Source organism: Zootoca vivipara, chromosome 2 (assembly GCF_965207765.1).
Source record: "Zootoca vivipara chromosome 2, rZooViv2.hap1.1, whole genome shotgun sequence".
Classification (NCBI taxonomy): Eukaryota; Metazoa; Chordata; class Lepidosauria; order Squamata; family Lacertidae; genus Zootoca; species Zootoca vivipara.
In genome coordinates, this window is record NC_142584.1 from 35,321,024 (window position 1) to 35,327,115 (window position 6,092).

At 38.5% G+C, this 6,092-nt stretch overlaps 1 protein-coding gene across 1 annotated transcript in view; it reads right to left on the reverse strand.

Moving 5' to 3' along the window:
- LOC118079899 (myosin-1B) overlaps nt 1-112 on the reverse strand; it is a 67,949-nt gene extending 67,837 nt beyond the window's left edge. The window contains exon 1 of the mRNA XM_088661179.1: nt 19-112. The gene's annotated coding sequence lies outside the window, so the exon portion shown is untranslated. The remainder of the gene's footprint in view (nt 1-18) is intronic.
- Nucleotides 113-6,092: the final 5,980 nt, after the last annotated feature.

The window sequence follows — 6,092 nt, forward strand, 5'->3', positions numbered from 1 at the left end:
AGCTTCTCACACTCTTACCTTTAAGCTGTTGGTGCAAGGACATGAGAGGCTGGTCCCAAGACTACTTATATAGGGAGTGATTTGCATACACAGCAGCCTCCTCTTCTTTCTTCGGTCAAAACCTTTTTGGCAGTCTTAACTCCCAGCAAGATTTCCATTCATATTTGACACGAACAGATATAATTAGACCTTTCAGCTCCATGAATCAATCTAAAAATAATTTGACAAGAGGAGGGAAGAGTGGGTGGCAGCCTATATATTGTGGTCTGATCCTGATACCAACTTTGTGTTCTGGTAGAGGAGAGAAATATATGCATCTGATGCTGTTAGGGTGCAGTGGGAGTGCGACGTATTGCTCAAAGGAAACCCATATGTTTATGATAGAATGAATGGCAGTAAATATGTTTTAACTGGTAAGGGGAGAAGAGGAGAAGGCTGGTGAGTGCATAGTGAAGATGAAATAAATATTTGTAGCAATTTGAAATTTGCTAAATTTTCCAATTTTACTTTTTTCAAATTTGGATTAGGAAAATTCAATTTCATCTGAAGTATTGAAATGTCAGTACTTTAGTCAGATATGCTCGTTGTTTGGCAAGCATCAAATATAAAATTTTGCAAGCTGTGAGCTATCAAACATCATCAAATAAACACCACTGTGTATAATCTGTCATGTGCTGTCAGATACTGAATACAGTTGCTTGCCAGACACCAAATATATATGTTAAGCACCATTGAATGTTAACTGTGAAATACTGGACTGTTATACAGTAGATTAAATCAGTGCTTTTTTCCCTTTAAAAATGTATAGGGGTACGTACTCTCATTTTGGCTGCTCCAGCAAGCATCTAGTTGCAAAAACACAGTTTATAAGGCTAGGAGACATACACAGGCTAGACATTTGCTAAATAACATAGCATGTTGCTAACTATCTTTTTTCTTCTTAAATAATTACAGCCATGGGGGAGCCTAGTACTTACTGAGAAGGCAGAGCACATGAAGGGATCCTTTTTCATTTCCACCATGATCAGAATAGAGACACACACTCTGTATCATGCACGCACAGCTAAGAGCCTTGTGAAAGACTCTTTCCCTAAAATTCCTAGCCAAACTCGGAGGGCTAATCTCAGTTTTCATAGAATCATATGGTTGGAAGGGAGCCTGTGGCTCATCTAGTCCAACCCCCCAATCTTTTGCCCATCTTGATCCCATGACTTTGAGATTAAGAGTCTCATGCTCTATCAACTGAGCTATCCCAGGACCGATCATGGTGTGGGAGTGACAGATAATCACGGTGCTTTCCCAGGAAGAATGTTTTCCCATTCTTGTAATTATTTAAGGAAAAACAAGATGCATGGCTGTATATTACATAGTTGATCAAATTTGACCCACACTCCACATTTTTCTTCCTTCCCTGTTGCAGCTCAGTTCTTCACAATCCACTATCTTACTTTTGTGTTCCTTAATCCTTTGACCAGTGCTATTTTTCTAGAAAAAAGGTGCCTTGTTCTCTTATAATGGCAATGGCACGTTCCTGAGGGCGGCAAGTTCTGGCTGGAAAAAGCCCTGGGAAAGACCTTTTTGGTCAGTGTCAACTAAAATGAGAGAAAATAGTTTTGAAACAATTCAAAGATAGCACTACATACCCATGAAAAGCCAAAATTTTAGCTATGTTCCCTTTGTAACCTGAGGTCACACCTTGATTTGCTCATCCTTTTTCTCCCAGATTATGCCTTGAAACTGCCAGCCAAAGCAAGTTTCTGACTTTCACCATTGTGATTTGCAATCCCTAAAGTAGTGTCCTAATTCTCAGATACAAACAATGCCTGTATGACAACCACCACATATTCATTGAATTTTACCTCCCCTTTGATCCTCAGACAGGTCAGGCATAACAAATAAACCACTTAATCCCCAAACAAATCTAAATGCAAGAATTGCATATTACACCACTCTCACAGTTTAAAACAAAAACATATGGCTTTCAGCTTGCTGCTGGTGATAATAAATAAATAAATAAATAAATACCCCACATTTTCACATGGCGACTTGAGGTGGCTTACAGATAAAAACAAGAACTGCTAAAAACATAGTAAAACAATCATTAAAAAACAACGGGACATTGATAAAATTAAATATATAAAAAATCTATTAACAAAAGATTTTTAACCATAAACCAGTAAAACAGCATAGCGCCAGCTCTTTCATTAAAAGCAGTTCATTCCCAAAAGCCTGTAGGATAAGAAAGTCTTCACCTGCCAGCAGAAGGACAAGAAGGAATTAAATTTTGAGTCATAATTGCAACCTTTTTTTTGTGAACTGCGGATCGTGGAATATTACATATACTGTATCAAATATTTGGAAAATTCCTAACATACAGGAAATAACTGAAAAATATTCAACATCAAAATCTGTATATGAGAAAAACAGCCATTGTTTTCCTTTCAGTGTCTCACCTTTCTCGCTGTGCTCAAATACCGTAATGGCATATGTTTAAGTAAAGCAGGGGGTAAAGAAACACTGAGAGGGAAATCGTATGACAGCATACAGAGTATAACAAGGACTGAGAGATTGTGGGGGGGGGGGTCATCTAATCTCACTTTAAACAAGTGGTACAGTGACAATAATGTATTTCAATTTCTATTCTATTGTTTTAAACAATGGCAGAGATTTGAGTAAAGCGGGGATAGAAGGATTCTGAGGGTTTTTTAAAGGAAAAAACCCGAAGCAAACAACTTTAACAGGGAAAAGTAGGAAAGACAGAAGCTAACACCAATAGGCTAATGCAACATAGCCTTTCCCAACTTCCTTCTCACTGTACTCAGACATTATTTGAAATTGCCACTCCCCCACCCCACCACGTCTATTCAAATATCTGCCATTGTTTCGAATCACACACACACACACACACCCGCTATCCCACTGTGGCCATGAAAATCCAGGATTGTCATGCAGCACTACAAATCTTTCAGTGGGGACAATGTGATGACAGCCTTCCATTTGTATGTATATAGGAAGAAAAGAGTTACTCTGGCTTTCATTAATCAGCTTTCTCTATGTATACTACAGCTCTGAATTTGAGTGACAGGGCCTTAGGGGGAAATTTAGGGAGGTCAAATTTCATGCTTGGCACAAAACGATCTGACAGACGTGTTTGGCATTCTAAGAATTTAAAAGACAAGTCTCAGAAACTCAGCTGGTGCAAGGCAGTATTACTCCAATGGCATTCTCAAGACTTACTTATGTTTATTTCTCGTAACAAAAGTGTTATATTCAAAGTAGCACTAAGGGGAACATTCCATCAGCGCAAAGATTTTTCCTTGTTCTAAAAATAAAATAAATAAGTAAAATGTATAGTCACAGTTCATCTGTATATACTCTGTAAAACAGAAGATTCTGCGAATTGCAGAAGAACTGCAGGAGCCAGTTGGCACTTTTAAATGTATTTCAACTAAAATGTATTTGGGGTCCCTTGGGGTCTCTTCCAATTCTACATTTCTATGATTCACCCTTCCCATAAGCTTTAGATTTGACCTTCAGAAAAATGATCTATACTTCTGGTTACTTTACATTAGGACCCAGAAGCAAATTGAAATTTTTGTTGTGCATTTGCTTGCTTCCCACTCACAAGGGTTTACTGCTTTCTGAAGAGAACAGAAAATTCATATAGATTATCTCAGACATGGCGTCTCCAACATGGCACTTGTAGGAATCACAGCTCTCTCAAACACTCCCCTTGGTGCCCCCTAAGTGCTGCCCTTCCTTTAAAAATGGGCTCCTTTGGGAGGAAGAGTGTTGTGTAAATTTAATAAAGAAAGGAAGAGTTCTTTGGGGTTTTGGTTTGCTATTTGTTTTTAGTTGAGATAGGATTGCATTGCTTCCGTTTATGTTTCGTTTGTTTTTCTTTCTTTCTTTTGGTGGATAGGTGTTTTGCTTTGTTTTTTTTTTTTGGTAGGTGAGGATTCTGAGCCCACAACAGTGTCTTAGATTCCCATTTGTGCCTCTGAGTCCAGAAAAATTTAGGACCCCAACCTTAAATATACACAACCATCTTGTATGATAGACCGGTATTATATTATCCTCCTATTATAATGGGCAGCAGGCAGGGGGTACCGAGACTGAAATGGTACTTTGCTGAAACATGCACTCCCTCCATTGGGGTTTGATGCTGCAGTGCACTCCCCTCATTGGTGTTTGAAGCAATGTACACATTATCATATAGTCCCTTGAGAAATAATGCTGTTTGATGCATTTCCCCTCAAACCAGCTTCTGTCTGATTTGAAAACATAAGCCACAGTAAAGTTGAGGTATGTACATTTGGGACATCCATTGTGCAAGTGCAGATGAAGGGCATTGCAGGCATGGGGAAACCAAATAGGTAAAGTGCATCTGGTAAAGACATCCCTGCCCTGTCTCTGATGTGTATGGCAAGTGGAAATGCAACTTAAAGGTGGGGTGGGTGGGTGATTACTTTGCTACACTTTCAGCCAGTGCTTTTTTTCTGGGGCGATGCAGGGGTACGCATACCCCTAAACATTTTGTGAAGCTTTGTACTTTTGTCCATTTACTGTAATTATTTTCCCCAATCTGAATTATAAAATGGTGATTTTCTTGAGTCAAAATGAGAGTACCCCTAAACATTTTAAAGAAAAAAAAAGCACTGCTTTCAGCCACTAATGTGTACATAGCCTAAGACTCTGCTGCTGCTGCTGCTGCTGCTGCTGCTGCTGCTGCTGCTGCTGCTGCTGTTGCTGCAACAGCACACAGATCAAATTCATTTTGTAAGCCGAGCACACACCCTACCTTTCCCCCTTGACAGGGACTCAAGGCAGCTTGTGAGGTAGGTTTGGCGGAGAGGTTGCAGTTTGCTAAAGGTGACAGGTGTATATGACATCTTTATGTGCAGTGAGATCAAAATGGAGGAGAAGCTTCCTGATGCAGACTAGAACATCCCTATTTTCATCTGAGAAACATTGGAGGTATGGCCTCAACCCATGATGAAAGCATCACACTAAAGGATAAATGTCATAGTTTATTATCCCTGCTTACTTCCAAGATGCTTTAATATTTGTCTTCTATATACACTTTGCTGGTGTTTTGAAAGGTGTTTTTTTATTAAAAACACACACCAAAAAACACACCTTGAAGTTCTTTTCTCACCCTGACTGACTTTCTCTGGTGAAGAACCAATATATTACAAGTTTTAATGGGGGTTCCCCCCCTCCACCATAAAGTGATTAAAATATTTATATTGCAGCTTAATCTAAGAATGCTGTACCTTTTCTTGATCTCTTGTGAAATTCCAAAACATACATGCTTGTCATTATCTGGGGTGGGGGTGGGGAAACCCAGCCAGATGGGCGGGGTATAAATAATATATTATTATTATTATTATTATTATTATTATTATTATTATTATTATTATTATTATTATTATTATTATCTGATGAGGAAAGACTTACTAATCACTGTTGAATAACTTCACTGGCTCTTAACAGTTTGGGTCACTGTGTGTGGTCACTGTTTTTAATATTGTATTTCAAATTGTTGTAACCTGCCTTGGGACCTTAGGGTGAAGGGTGGGTGAATCATCAACATCATCTGTAGAGTAGAGCTGGCTGTACACAGCTCAGTCAGGCATTTGAAGCTGTTTTCCTTTAGGGGTACCTCTTCAAATGTTTGAATTTGTGAGTACTGATCCATTTAATTTGTCTCAAATGTGATTGAAGCAAAGGGAAACCACTTAAACTTCCCTGCTTGGATTTTATACCACCATCCTAACCATGTCTAGCTAGAAATAAGTCCCACTGAAGTCAAAGGAATTTACTCCCAAGGAAATAAATTTAGGATTACAGATTTAAACCATCCAGCCCAGAATACTCCAATTGGAGTAAAAAGGGACCATTTAGAATTGTCTGACTCAAAAGAATGGTAACAATAAGATCTATAATGACTTCTCCTCCAGTTCAATAATCCTGCTACTAAAATTAAGAAAGCTTTGGTTAGCCAGAAATTACCGGTGTGATGTACATGAAATGCTATGAAAAGAATAGTACTCTATAGAAAAGAAAAGCATAAAATCTTTTTTGTCATC